This window comes from Hemiscyllium ocellatum, unplaced genomic scaffold (assembly GCF_020745735.1).
Source record: "Hemiscyllium ocellatum isolate sHemOce1 unplaced genomic scaffold, sHemOce1.pat.X.cur. scaffold_98_pat_ctg1, whole genome shotgun sequence".
Taxonomy (NCBI): Eukaryota; Metazoa; Chordata; class Chondrichthyes; order Orectolobiformes; family Hemiscylliidae; genus Hemiscyllium; species Hemiscyllium ocellatum.
This window is the reverse complement of record NW_026869341.1, coordinates 53,483-68,832: the sequence shown is the minus strand read 5'-3', so window position 1 is coordinate 68,832 and position 15,350 is coordinate 53,483. Positions and strand designations below refer to the sequence as shown.

General features: G+C 45.8%; 6 non-coding genes across 6 annotated transcripts; all 6 read right to left on the bottom strand.

The window, feature by feature from the left end:
* Nucleotides 1-1,044: 1,044 nt before the first annotated feature.
* On the bottom strand, nt 1,045-1,126 carry trnal-cag (transfer RNA leucine (anticodon CAG)). The gene has a single exon. It is a non-coding gene; the product is annotated as a tRNA-Leu (tRNA).
* Nucleotides 1,127-2,777: 1,651 nt separating this feature from the next.
* Nucleotides 2,778-2,850, bottom strand: trnav-aac (transfer RNA valine (anticodon AAC)). The gene has a single exon. It is a non-coding gene; the product is annotated as a tRNA-Val (tRNA).
* Nucleotides 2,851-6,068: 3,218 nt separating this feature from the next.
* On the bottom strand, nt 6,069-6,141 carry trnav-aac (transfer RNA valine (anticodon AAC)). The gene has a single exon. It is a non-coding gene; the product is annotated as a tRNA-Val (tRNA).
* A 1,479-nt stretch (nt 6,142-7,620) lies between these two features.
* Nucleotides 7,621-7,702, bottom strand: trnal-cag (transfer RNA leucine (anticodon CAG)). Its single transcript has one exon. It is a non-coding gene; the product is annotated as a tRNA-Leu (tRNA).
* Nucleotides 7,703-9,357: 1,655 nt separating this feature from the next.
* On the bottom strand, nt 9,358-9,430 carry trnav-aac (transfer RNA valine (anticodon AAC)). Its single transcript has one exon. It is a non-coding gene; the product is annotated as a tRNA-Val (tRNA).
* Nucleotides 9,431-12,642: 3,212 nt separating this feature from the next.
* On the bottom strand, nt 12,643-12,715 carry trnav-aac (transfer RNA valine (anticodon AAC)). Its single transcript has one exon. It is a non-coding gene; the product is annotated as a tRNA-Val (tRNA).
* Between the last annotated feature and the right edge of the window lie 2,635 nt (nt 12,716-15,350).

Here is a 15,350-nt window from a genome sequence, read left to right as displayed (position 1 = left end):
CTCAGAAAATTGCAATGGTAATCGGATCAGTTTCTGGATAGGATGGGTTTAGAGGGATGGAGGCCAAATGCTGTGGAACGGGACTTGTTTAATTTTGGATATGTGGTGAGCATGGATGAGATACACCGAAGTATCTGTTTCCACGCGGTGTACCCCAATAACGTTGTGTTTGAAAGGATTACTTTTTAGCGGAGCTTGCCGTCGCAGTCTGTAGCACAATCATTTAGACTGTTCGACTGCTCACGGGAAAGGTAGTATTGTGAAACACTGCAGAAACGAACGACTCCCTTACTTTTGCTGTGACTGACCATACTTCGTGAAATTTTTCCAGATCCTCAGTTGAGGATTTTTGCTGCTGGAAGTTACCTCAGAACCCCTGTTAACTCGTAATGTATTGAGCGAATCGCAAACAGAAAGCATTTAACACGGAACACAAACAAAACTGGCATACCTAATGCATGTTCAGACACAGCGAAGCATGAATGCTAAATGTGAGACAGTCCGAGGGCATGAGGCATAAAGTAACCTCACAACTAACAACTGGGCAATTCCAAACTACTCTTTCAAACATACTGCAGCCTTAGTGCACCACCACTTCCGGACAATGCTGAAAAGAGAGAAAGAAAGAATATAATAAGTATGGGCCATAAAAAAGTGAATTTCACCAATCACAGTCTCGATTAGATTACCTTTCCCTTCCGGTGTCTCCAAGACGGAAATGAAGGAAATGGGAGAAATTCAATAACACATTCAGTGGAAAGAATTTCCCATTCGCCAGAAAGCCAAATAACGATGAATCGATTCAGCGCAGGACTTTGTTTCACAACAGCGATGAAATAACAGTCTCCATTCGGTTCCAGTAAAAACTCAACTTGCCTGGAACATAAAGGAAGCGTTGAGCTTGTTCGCGATTTTCGGCAGGGGAGGCGGGCACCATCATGACAGCAGAGAGACTTCACAATATTCACCACAGTTAATTCCCCTGGAATATCAACGCAGCGGGGATTTTAACAACGCTGCAGCGGTGGAGTTGACCAGCTGAAATGGCAGTGGTGGGATTCGAACCCACGCCCCTTTCAGGACTGGAACCTGGATCCAGCGCCTTAGACCGCTCGGCCACACTACCAGACAGCGCGGCAGCGCATTTACTTGCATTTCGAATTGTGCTCCTGCATAACCACACATGCTAAGTCAAATGAAAAGGGTTCCATGATCCCTCTCCGACTCGCACAGCTGCTGGGATGTGCCCAGCTACAATGACAATTTCGCAGCAGATCATGAAAGCCCATCAATCCAGACAAAAATCAATGGTAAGCTGAGTCTATCTTCTCAGACTCTTTTCAACCAGAAATGTATCTTTGACTGCGTGAGAATATATGTTCGGTTATGATTTGGTCAAATCACCATGAGCTGCTTGACATTACTTCAATTTCGATTCTTGCTTTGCTGAATGATTTCACTCATTGCTCGAAACAGGACAACTTTCACGTTTACACGGAACATGAAACACAGCGGACTGCAGGGAAAATGCACAAAGCTGAGCAGGCCGTGTTCCACATTATACCGTGCAGCATCGTTTCAGTCACTGTGTCTGTTTTGCAGAATAAGAGTCCCAAAGAATGTTCTCCATCCTAAAACCGGAGGTAGCATTACAATCCGAGAACGACAGATCACATTGGGAGGATGCTCTGACCTCGGGCCAGTTCGAGATGCCACTTTCCTTGCCTTTTACCTTAACCGTGCAATTGGCTGCAGGGATGTTCATACCTGGACATGAGCCACATGGATACCAACTGAGTTGGAAACCTGTGTGCGAATCGACGAGAAGCGACTCAATAAATTTTGCTAAATTCCATGGTGCTTATTAGAAATGCAGTTTCTGTTCACGTCAATTGAAAAGGCAGTTTCTGAACATAGTAACAGAAGGTCCTACTCACCCCACCCCCACTGCGGAAGAGGTGCTAACTGCCCTTGAGTGCTTTTTGTTCTCGATGTGAAGAGCTCTCCCGCATGAGTCACCTTCACGTCTCTTGTTGCTGAGTGACTCACAAAGAAGGAGATTCACCAGAGCTGCAACTGCCTCACTTTCCCACTCGCCCTGCCGTTTACATTTTCCTGCTCGTCAGTGATTTAAAGAAAACAAAAGGTTGCGATGTCATTCTGTAGCCTCTCTGTCAATTCCTCCGTTTCAGTTCCAACTTGGCTTAGATCTCGGGGCTCACCTTAATACTAGCGACGCTATGAAACCACAAGTCCAGAGGTTCCTCTGAGAGTGTAATTTCTTTCATTGCTGTTGCTGATTGAATGAGTCACTATAACGTGCGAACTGATCCAAACCATGATTCAGCACCTCTGCTGCCAATTCTCGCACGTTGAATAACGACAGACAGCTTCCAAATGAGGCCTTGCAGAGACGACTTTGGGGTACATTTGTCAGACAGACCAGTTGAGGAATCCGTGGTGCACTGTGACACCAGCTCATCAGCTTCTTCGCTGTCTTTGAACCGGCCCGCCTGCGCAAGGAATGCAAATGCGGTACTGCTTTTTGTGGAAGATTCAGAATGCGGTAACTACACTCTGAAACAGAATGGCATATGATCAGACCCAGCTTGGAGAAAACCTTTACAATGCTTTGCAAACTAATTTAATGGAATTGCATTACATTTCACAAAGTGAGCAGATTTGTTCGAGCGATTCGAAGGCAGGTTTGCAGATGGGAAAGCAAGCAAGAAAGCTCCGTTCTTGTCCGTGTAAAAGGCTGCAATGAAGAACAAAGCAGTTTCTGCCCAGTTTCGAACTGGGGACCTTTCGCGTGTTAGGCGAATGTGATGACCACTACACTACAGAAACAAGCCTGCGCCGGCCGCGCTGCGGCTCTGTGGCATCCAGCACTGAAAGTTGAAGCCATTCTCCGTTTCACCTTTCTTTTTCCAACAGCTCGTTGTTATCCAGGGTAATTGACATCTTGAAAAAGTTAAAAAAAAGAAACAGACGTGAAATTGGTGACAAAATATAGACAAGGATGTGGTCAATGTTCGGACTGTAGAGTGAGGTGGAATAGGCTGGGACAACTTTCCCGGCAGCATAACGGCTGCGACATGATTTTATGGAAGGGTTTTGAACTGAGTATTTACGTGTTTTACCCAAGCTGGGGTGAGTTGGAAACTCGGGAGCATAGGTTTAAGGTGAGTGCTCTGAAATTGACAAAGGACCTGAGGCACATTTCCCACACACAAGGTTGTGCGTGTATGGAATGAGCTACCAGAGGAAGTGGAGGAGGCTATTGCACTCAGAAAATTGCAATGGTAATCGGATCAGTTTCTGGATAGGATGGGTTTAGAGGGATGGAGGCCAAATGCTGTGGAACGGGACTTGTTTAATTTTGGATATGTGGTGAGCATGGATGAGATACACCGAAGTATCTGTTTCCACGCGGTGTACCCCAATAACGTTGTGTTTGAAAGGATTACTTTTTAGCGGAGCTTGCCTTCGCAGTCTGTAGCACAATCATTTAGACTGTTCGACTGCTCACGGAAAGGTAGTATTGTGAAACACTGCAGAAACGAACGACTCCCTTACTTTTGCTGTGACTGACCATACTTCGTGAAATTTTTCCAGATCCTCAGTTGAGGATTTTTGCTGCTGGAAGTTACCTCAGAACCCCTGGTAACTCGTAATGTATTGACCGAATCGCAAACAGAAAGCATTTAAACACGGAACACAAACAAAACTGGCATACCTAATGCATGTTCAGACACAGCGAAGCATGAATGCTAAATGTGAGACAGTCCGAGGGCATGAGGCATAAAGTAACCTCACAACTAACAACTGGGCAATTCCAAACTACTCTTTCAAACATACTGCAGCCTTAGTGCACCACCACTTCACGGACAATGCTGAAAAGAGAGAAAGAAAGAATATAATAAGTATGGGCCATAAAAAAGTGAATTTCACCAATCACAGTCTCGATTAGATTACCTTTCCCTTCCGGTGTCTCCAAGACGGAAATGAAGGAAATGGGAGAAATTCAATAACACATTCAGTGGAAAGAATTTCCCATTCGCCAGAAAGCCAAATAACGATGAATCGATTCAGCGCAGGACTTTGTTTCACAACAGCGATGAAATAACAGTCTCCATTCGGTTCCAGTAAAACCTCAACTTGCCTGGAACATAAAGGAAGCGTTGAGCTTGTTCGCGATTTTCGGCAGGGGAGGCGGGCACCATCATGACAGCAGAGAGACTTCACAATATTCACCACAGTTAACTGCTCTGGAATATCAACGCAGCGGGGATTTTAACAATGCTGCAGCGGTGGAGTTGACCAGCTGAAATGGCAGTGGTGGGATTCGAACCACGCCCCTTTCAGGACTGGAACTTGGATCCAGCGCCTTAGACCGCTCGGCCACACTACCAGACAGCGCGGCAGCGCATTTACTTGCATTTCGAATTGTGCTCCTGCATAACCACACATGCTAAGTCAAATGAAAAGGGTTCCATGATCCCTCTCCGACTCGCACAGCTGCTGGGATGTGCCCAGCAACAATGACAATTTCGCAGCAGATCATGAAAGCCCATCAATCCAGACAAAAATCAATGGTAAGCTGAGTCTATCTTCTCAGACTCTTTTCAACCAGAAATGTATCTTTGACTGCGTGAGAATATATGTTCGGTTATGATTTGGTCAAATCACCATGAGCTGCTTGACATTACTTCAATTTCGATTCTTGCTTTGCTGAATGATTTCACCCATTGCTCGAAACAGGACAACTTTCACGTTTACACGGAACATGAAACACACCGGACTACAGGGAAAATGCACAAAGCTGAGCAGGCCGTGTTCCACATTATACCGTGCAGCATCGTTTCAGTCACTGTGTCTGTTTTGCAGAATAAGAGTCCCAAAGAATGTTCTCCATCCTAAAACCGGAGGTAGCATTACAATCCGAGAACGACAGATCACATTGGGAGGATGCTCTGACCTCGGGCCAGTTCGAGATGCCACTTTCCTTGCCTTTTACCTTAACCGTGCAATTGGCTGCAGGGATGTTCATACCTGGACATGAGCCACATGGATACCAACTGAGTTGGAAACCTGTGTGCGAATCGACGAGAAGCGACTCAATAAATTTTGCTAAATTCCATGGTGCTTATTAGAAATGCAGTTTCTGTTCACGTCAATTGAAAAGGCAGTTTCTGAACATAGTAACAGAAGGTCCTACTCACCCCACCCCCACTGCGGAAGAGGTGCTAACTGCCCTTGAGTGCTTTTTGTTCTCGATGTGAAGAGCTCTCCCGCATGAGTCACCTTCACGTCTCTTGTTGCTGAGTGACTCACAAAGAAGGAGATTCACCAGAGCTGCAACTGCCTCACTTTCCCACTCGCCCTCCCGTTTACATTTTCCTGCTCGTCAGTGATTTAAAGAAAACCAAAAGGTTGCGATGTCATTCTGTAGCCTCTCTGTCAATTCCTCCGTTTCAGTTCCAACTTGGCTTAGATCTCGGGGCTCACCTTAATACTAGCGACGCTATGAAATCACAAGTCCAGAGGTTCCTCTGAGAGTGTAATTTCTTTCATTGCTGTTGCCGATTGAATGAGTCACTATAACGTGCGAACTGATCCAAACCATGATTCAGCACCTCTGCTGCCAATTCTCGCACGTTGAATAACGACAGACAGCTTCCAAATGAGGCCTTGCAGAGACGACTTTGGGGTACATTTGTCAGACAGACCAGTTGAGGAATCCGTGGTGCACTGTGACACCAGCTCATCAGCTTCTTCGCTGTCTTTGAACCGGCCCGCCTGCGCAAGGAATGCAAATGCGGTACTGCTTTTTGTGGAAGATTCAGAATGCGGTAACTACACTCTGAAACAGAATGGCATATGATCAGACCCAGCTTGGAGAAAACCTTTACAATGCTTTGCAAACTAATTTAATGGAATTGCATTACATTTCACAAAGAGAGCAGATTTGTTCGAGCGATTTCGAAGGCAGGTTTGCAGATGGGAAAGCAAGCAAGAAAGCTCCGTTCTTGTCCGTGTAAAAGGCTGCAATTGAAGAACAAAGCAGTTTCTGCCCAGTTTCGAACTGGGGACCTTTCGCGTGTTAGGCGAATGTGATGACCACTACACTACAGAAACAAGCCTGCGCCGGCCGCGCTGCGGCTCTGTGGCATCCAGCACTGAAAGTTGAAGCCATTCTCCGTTTCACCTTTCTTTTTCCAACAGCTCGTTGTTATCCAGGGTAATTGACATCTTGAAAAAGTTAAAAAAAAAGAAACAGACGTGAAATTGGTGACAAAATATAGACAAGGATGTGGTCAATGTTCGGACTGTAGAGTGAGGTGGAATAGGCTGGGACAACTTTCCCGGCAGCATAACGGCTGCGACATGATTTTATGGAAGGGTTTTGAACTGAGTATTTACGTGTTTTACCCAAGCTGGGGTGAGTTGGAAACTCGGGAGCATAGGTTTAAGGTGAGTGCTCTGAAATTGACAAAGGACCTGAGGCACATTTCCCACACACAAGGTTGTGCGTGTATGGAATGAGCTACCAGAGGAAGTGGAGGAGGCTATTGCACTCAGAAAATTGCAATGGTAATCGGATCAGTTTCTGGATAGGATGGGTTTAGAGGGATGGAGGCCAAATGCTGTGGAACGGGACTTGTTTAATTTTGGATATGTGGTGAGCATGGATGAGATACACGAAGTATCTGTTTCCACGCGGTGTACCCCAATAACGTTGTGTTTGAAAGGATTACTTTTTAGCGGAGCTTGCCGTCGCAGTCTGTAGCACAATCATTTAGACTGTTCGACTGCTCACGGGAAAGGTAGTATTGTGAAACACTGCAGAAACGAACGACTCCCTTACTTTTGCTGTGACTGACCATACTTCGTGAAATTTTTCCAGATCCTCAGTTGAGGATTTTTGCTGCTGGAAGTTACCTCAGAACCCCTGTTAACTCGTAATGTATTGAGCGAATCGCAAGCAGAAAGCATTTAACACGGAACACAAACAAAACTGGCATACCTAATGCATGTTCAGACACAGCGAAGCATGAATGCTAAATGTGAGACAGTCCGAGGGCATGAGGCATAAAGTAACCTCACAACTAACAACTGGGCAATTCCAAACTACTCTTTCAAACATACTGCAGCCTTAGTGCACCACCACTTCCCGGACAATGCTGAAAAGAGAGAAAGAAAGAATATAATAAGTATGGGCCATAAAAAAAGTGAATTTCACCAATCACAGTCTCGATTAGATTACCTTTCCCTTCCGGTGTCTCCAAGACGGAAATGAAGGAAATGGGAGAAATTCAATAACACATTCAGTGGAAAGAATTTCCCATTCGCCAGAAAGCCAAATAACGATGAATCGATTCAGCGCAGGACTTTGTTTCACAACAGCGATGAAATAACAGTCTCCATTCGGTTCCAGTAAAACTCAACTTGCCTGGAACGTAAACCAAGCGTTGAGCTGTTTGCGATTTTCGGCAGGGGAGGCGAGCACCATCATGACAGCAGAGAGACTTCACAATATTCACCACAGTTAATTCCCCTGGAATATCAACGCAGCGGGGATTTTAACAACGCTGCGGTGGAGTTGACCAGCTGAAATGGCAGTGGTGGGATTCGAACCCACGCCCCTTTCAGGACTGGAACCTGGATCCAGCGCCTTAGACCGCTCGGCCACACTACCAGACAGCGCGGCAGCGCATTTACTTGCATTTCGAATTGTGCTCCTGCATAACCACACATGCTAAGTCAAATGAAAAAGGGTTCCATGATCCCTCTCCGACTCGCACAGCTGCTGGGATGTGCCCAGCTACAATGACAATTTCGCAGCAGATCATGAAAGCCCATCAATCCAGACAAAAATCAATGGTAAGCTGAGTCTATCTTCTCAGACTCTTTTCAACCAGAAATGTATCTTTGACTGCGTGAGAATATATGTTCGGTTATGATTTGGTCAAATCACCATGAGCTGCTTGACATTACTTCAATTTCGATTCTTGCTTTGCTGAATGATTTCACCCATTGCTCGAAACAGGACAACTTTCACGTTTACACGGAACATGAAACACACCGGACTACAGGGAAAATGCACAAAGCTGAGCAGGCCGTGTTCCACATTATACCGTGCAGCATCGTTTCAGTCACTGTGTCTGTTTTGCAGAATAAGAGTCCCAAAGAATGTTCTCCATCCTAAAACCGGAGGTAGCATTACAATCCGAGAACGACAGATCACATTGGGAGGATGCTCTGACCTCGGGGCCAGTTCGAGATGCCACTTTCCTTGCCTTTTACCTTAACCGTGCAATTGGCTGCAGGGATGTTCATACCTGGACATGAGCCACATGGATACCAACTGAGTTGGAAACCTGTGTGCGAATCGACGAGAAGCGACTCAATAAATTTTGCTAAATTCCATGGTGCTTATTAGAAATGCAGTTTCTGTTCACGTCAATTGAAAAGGCAGTTTCTGAACATAGTAACAGAAGGTCCTACTCACCCCACCCCCACTGCGGAAGAGGTGCTAACTGCCCTTGAGTGCTTTTTGTTCTCGATGTGAAGAGCTCTCCCGCATGAGTCACCTTCACGTCTCTTGTTGCTGAGTGACTCACAAAGAAGGAGATTCACCAGAGCTGCAACTGCCTCACTTTCCCACTCGCCCTCCCGTTTACATTTTCCTGCTCGTCAGTGATTTAAAGAAAACCAAAAGGTTGCGATGTCATTCTGTAGCCTCTCTGTCAATTCCTCCGTTTCAGTTCCAACTTGGCTTAGATCTCGGGGCTCACCTTAATACTAGCGACGCTATGAAATCACAAGTCCAGAGGTTCCTCTGAGAGTGTAATTTCTTTCATTGCTGTTGCTGATTGAATGAGTCACTATAACGTGCGAACTGATCCAACCATGATTCAGCACCTCTGCTGCCAATTCTCGCACGTTGAATAACGACAGACAGCTTCCAAATGAGGCCTTGCAGAGACGACTTTGGGGTACATTTGTCAGACAGACCAGTTGAGGAATCCGTGGTGCACTGTGACACCAGCTCATCAGCTTCTTCGCTGTCTTTGAACCGGCCCGCCTGCGCAAGGAATGCAAATGCGGTACTGCTTTTTGTGGAAGATTCAGAACGCGGTAACTACACTCTGAAACAGAATGGCATATGATCAGACCCAGCTTGGAGGAAACCTTTACAATGCTTTGCAAACTAATTTAATGGAATTGCATTACATTTCACAAAGAGAGCAGATTTGTTCGAGCGATTTCGAAGGCAGGTTTGCAGATGGGAAAGCAAGCAAGAAAGCTCCGTTCTTGTCCGTGTAAAAGGCTGCAATTGAAGAACAAAGCAGTTTCTGCCCAGTTTCGAACTGGGGACCTTTCGCGTGTTAGGCGAATGTGATGACCACTACACTACAGAAACAAGCCTGCGCCGGCCGCGCTGCGGCTCTGTGGCATCCAGCACTGAAAGTTGAAGCCATTCTCCGTTTCACCTTTCTTTTTCCAACAGCTCGTTGTTATCCAGGGTAATTGACATCTTGAAAAAGTTAAAAAAAAGAAACAGACGTGAAATTGGTGACAAAATATAGACAAGGATGTGGTCAATGTTCGGACTGTAGAGTGAGGTGGAATAGGCTGGGACAACTTTCCCGGCAGCATAACGGCTGCGACATGATTTTATGGAAGGGTTTTGAACTGAGTATTTAGGTGTTTTACCCAAGCTGGGGTGAGTTGGAAACTCGGGAGCATAGGTTTAAGGTGAGTGCTCTGAAATTGACAAAGGACCTGAGGCACATTTCCCACACACAAGGTTGTGCGTGTATGGAATGAGCTACCAGAGGAAGTGGAGGAGGCTATTGCACTCAGAAAATTGCAATGGTAATCGGATCAGTTTCTGGATAGGATGGGTTTAGAGGGATGGAGGCCAAATGCTGTGGAACGGGACTTGTTTAATTTTGGATATGTGGTGAGCATGGATGAGATACACCGAAGTATCTGTTTCCACGCGGTGTACCCCAATAACGTTGTGTTTGAAAGGATTACTTTTTAGCGGAGCTTGCCTTCGCAGTCTGTAGCACAATCATTTAGACTGTTCGACTGCTCACGGAAAGGTAGTATTGTGAAACACTGCAGAAACGAACGACTCCCTTACTTTTGCTGTGACTGACCATACTTCGTGAAATTTTTCCAGATCCTCAGTTGAGGATTTTTGCTGCTGGAAGTTACCTCAGAACCCCTGTTAACTCGTAATGTATTGACCGAATCGCAAGCAGAAAGCATTTAACACGGAACACAAACAAAACTGGCATACCTAATGCATGTTCAGACACAGCGAAGCATGAATGCTAAATGTGAGACAGTCCGAGGGCATGAGGCATAAAGTAACCTCACAACTAACAACTGGGCAATTCCAAACTACTCTTTCAAACATACTGCACCTTAGTGCACCACCACTTCACGGACAATGCTGAAAAGAGAGAAAGAAAGAATATAATAAGTATGGGCCATAAAAAAAGTGAATTTCACCAATCACAGTCTCGATTAGATTACCTTTCCCTTCCGGTGTCTCCAAGACGGAAATGAAGGAAATGGGAGAAATTCAATAACACATTCAGTGGAAAGAATTTCCCATTCGCCAGAAAGCCAAATAACGATGAATCGATTCAGCGCAGGACTTTGTTTCACAACAGCGATGAAATAACAGTCTCCATTCGGTTCCAGTAAACCTCAACTTGCCTGGAACATGAACCAAGCGCTGAGCTGTTTGCGATTTTCGGCAGGGGAGGCGAGCACCATCATGACAGCAGAGAGACTTCACAATATTCACCACAGTTAACTGCTCTGGAATATCAACGCAGCGGGGATTTTAACAATGCTGCAGCGGTGGAGTTGACCAGCTGAAATGGCAGTGGCGGGATTCGAACCCACGCCCCTTTCAGGCTGGAACTTGGATCCAGCGCCTGAGACCGCTCGGCCACACTACCAGACACGCGCGCTGCGCATTTACTTGCATTTCGAATTGTGCTCCTGCATAACCACACATGCTAAGTCAAATGAAAAGGGTTCCATGATCCCTCTCCGACTCGCACAGCTGCTGGGATGTGCCCAGCTACAATGACAATTTCGCAGCAGATCATGAAAGCCCATCAATCCAGACAAAAATCAATGGTAAGCTGTGTCTATCTTCTCAGACTCTTTTCAACCAGAAATGTATCTTTGACTGCGTGAGATATATGTTCGGTTATGATTTGGTCAAATCACCATGAGCTGCTTGACATTACTTCAATTTCGATTTGCTTTGGCTGAATGATTTCACCCATTGCTCGAAACAGGACAACTTCCACATTTTCACGGAACACGAAACACACCGGACTACAGGGAAAATGCACAAAGCTGAGCAGGCCGTGTTCCACATTATACCGTGCAGCATCGTTTCAGTCACTGTGTCTGTTTTGCAGAATAAGAGTCCCAAAGAATGTTCTCCATCCTAAACCGGAGGTAGCATTACAATCCGAGAACGACAGATCACATTGGGAGGATGCTCTGACCTCGGGGCCAGTTCGAGATGCCACTTTCCTTGCCTTTTACCTTAACCGTGCAATTGGCTGCAGGGATGTTCATACCTGGACATGAGCCACATGGATACCAACTGAGTTGGAAACCTGTGTGCGAATCGACGAGAAGCGACTCAATAAATTTTGCTAAATTCCATGGTGCTTATTAGAAATGCAGTTTCTGTTCACGTCAATTTAAAAGGCAGTTTCTGAACATAGTAACAGAAGGTCCTACTCACCCCACCCCCACTGCGGAAGAGGTGCTAACTGCCCTTGAGTGCTTTTTGTTCTCGATGTGAAGAGCTCTCCCGCATGAGTCACCTTCACGTCTCTTGTTGCTGAGTGACTCACAAAGAAGGAGATTCACCAGAGCTGCAACTGCCTCACTTTCCCACTCGCCCTCCGGTTTACATTTTCCTGCTCGTCAGTGATTTAAAAAAATCAAAAGGTTGCGATGTCATTCTGTAGCCTCTCTGTCAATTCCTCCGTTTCAGTTCCAACTTGGCTTAGATCTCGGGGCTCACCTTAATACTAGCGACGCTATGAAACCACAAGTCCAGAGGTTCCTCTGAGAGTGTAATTTCTTTCATTGCTGTTGCTGATTGAATGAGTCACTATAACGTGCGAACTGATCCAAACCATGATTCAGCACCTCTGCTGCCAATTCTCGCACGTTGAATAACGACAGACAGCTTCCAAATGAGGCCTTGCAGAGACGACTTTGGGGTACATTTGTCAGACAGACCAGTTGAGGAATCCGCGGTGCACTGTGACACCAGTCTCATCAGCTTCTTCGCTGTCTTTGAACCGGCCCGCCTGCGCAAGGAATGCAAATGCGGTACTGCTTTTTGTGGAAGATTCAGAACGCGGTAACTACACTCTGAAACAGAATGGCATATGATCAGACCCAGCTTGGAGAAAACCTTTACAATGCTTTGCAAACTAATTTAATGGAATTGCATTACATTTCACAAAGTGAGCAGATTTGTTCGAGCGATTTCGAAGGCAGGTTTGCAGATGGAAAGCAAGCAAGAAAGCTCCGTTCTTGTCCGTGTAAAAGGCTGCAATTGAAGAACAAAGCAGTTTCTGCCCAGTTTCGAACTGGGGACCTTTCGCGTGTTAGGCGAATGTGATGACCACTACACTACAGAAACAAGCCTGCGCCGGCCGCGCTGCGGCTCTGTGGCATCCAGCACTGAAAGTTGAAGCCATTCTCCGTTTCACCTTTCTTTTTCCAACAGCTCGTTGTTATCCAGGGTAATTGACATCTTGAAAAAGTTAAAAAAAAAGAAACAGACGTGAAATTGGTGACAAAATATAGACAAGGATGTGGTCAATGTTCGGACTGTAGATGAGTGAATAGGCTGGGACAACTTTCCCGGCAGCATAACGGCTGCGACATGATTTTATGGAAGGGTTTTGAACTGAGTATTTACGTGTTTTACCCAAGCTGGGGTGAGTTGGAAACTCGGGAGCATAGGTTTAAGGTGAGTGCTCTGAAATTGACAAAGGACCTGAGGCACATTTCCCACACACAAGGTTGTGCGTGTATGGAATGAGCTACCAGAGGAAGTGGAGGAGGCTATTGCACTCAGAAAATTGCAATGGTAATCGGATCAGTTTCTGGATAGGATGGGTTTAGAGGGATGGAGGCCAAATGCTGTGGAACGGGACTTGTTTAATTTTGGATATGTGGTGAGCATGGATGAGATACACCGAAGTATCTGTTTCCACGCGGTGTACCCAATAACGTTGTGTTTGAAAGGATTACTTTTTAGCGGAGCTTGCCTTCGCAGTCTGTAGCACAATCATTTAGACTGTTCGACTGCTCACGGGAAAGGTAGTATTGTGAAACACTGCAGAAACGAACGACTCCCTTACTTTGCTGTGACTGACCATGACATACTTCGTGAAATTTTTCCAGATCCTCAGTTGAGGATTTTTGCTGCTGGAAGTTACCTCAGAACCCCTGTTAACTCGTAATGTATTGACCGAATCGCAAGCAGAAAGCATTTAACACGGAACACAAACAAAACTGGCATACCTAATGCATGTTCAGACACAGCGAAGCATGAATGCTAAATGTGAGACAGTCCGAGGGCATGAGGCATAAAGTAACCTCACAACTAACAACTGGGCAATTCCAAACTACTCTTTCAAACATACTGCAGCCTTAGTGCACCACCACTTCACGGACAATGCTGAAAAGAGAGAAAGAAAGAATATAATAAGTATGGGCCATAAAAAAAGTGAATTTCACCAATCACAGTCTCGATTAGATTACCTTTCCCTTCCGGTGTCTCCAAGACGGAATGAAGGAAATGGGAGAAATTCAATAACACATTCAGTGGAAAGAATTTCCCATTCGCCAGAAAGCCAAATAACGATGAATCGATTCAGCGCAGGACTTTGTTTCACAACAGCGATGAAATAACAGTCTCCATTCGGTTCCAGTAAAACCTCAACTTGCCTGGAACATGAACCAAGCGCTGAGCTGTTTGCGATTTACGGCAGGGGAGGCGAGCACCATCATGACAGCCGAGAGACTTCACAATATTCACCACAGTTAACTGCTCTGGAATATCAACGCAGCGGGGATTTTAACAATGCTGCAGCGGTGGAGTTGACCAGCTGAAATGGCAGTGGCGGGATTCGAACCCACGCCCCTTATCAGGGCTGGAACTTGGATCCAGCGCCTGAGACCGCTCGGCCACACTACCAGACAGCGCGGCTGCGCATTTACTTGCATTTCGAATTGTGCTCCTGCATAACCACACATGCTAAGTCAAATGAAAAGGGTTCCATGATCCCTCTCCGACTCGCACAGCTGCGGGATGTGCCCAGCTACAATGACAATTTTCGCAGCAGATCATGAAAGCCCATCAATCCAGACAAAAATCAATGGTAAGCTGTGTCTATCTTCTCAGACTCTTTTTCAACCAGAAATGTATCTTTGACTGCGTGAGAATATATGTCGGTTATGATTTGGTCAAATCACCATGAGCTGCTTGACATTACTTCAATTTCGATTCTTGCTTTGCTGAATGATTTCACCCATTGCTCGAAACAGGACAACTTCCACGTTTACAACGGAACATGAAACACACCACGGACTACAGGGAAAATGCACAAAGCTGAGCAGGCCGTGTTCCACATTATACCGTGCAGCATCGTTTCAGTCACTGTGTCTGTTTTGCCAAATAAGAGTCCCAAAGAATGTTCTCCATCCTAAAACCGGAGGTAGCATTACAATCCGAGAACGACAGATCACTTGGGAGGATGCTCTGACCTCGGGGCCAGTTCGAGATGCCACTTTCCTTGCCTTTTACCTAACCGTGCAATTGGCTGCAGGGATGTTCATACCTGGACATGAGCCACATGGATACCAACTGAGTTGGAAACCTGTGTGCGAATCGACGAGAAGCGACTCAATAAATTTTGCTAAATTCCATGGTGCTTATTAGAAATGCAGTGTTTCTGTTCACGTCAATTTAAAAGGCAGTTTCTGAACATAGTAACAGAAGTCCTACTCACCCCCCACCCCCACTGCGGAAGAGGTGCTAACTGCCTTGAGTGCTTTTTGTTCTCGATGTGAAGAGCTCTCCCGCATGAGTCACCTTCACGTCTCTTGTTGCTGAGTGACTCACAAAGAAGGAGATTCACCAGAGCTGCAACTGCCTCACTTTCCCACTCGCCCTGCCGTTTACATTTTCCTGCTCGTCAGTGATTTAAAGAAAATCAAAAGGTTGCGATGTCATCTGTAGCCTCTCTGTCAATTCCTCCGTTTCA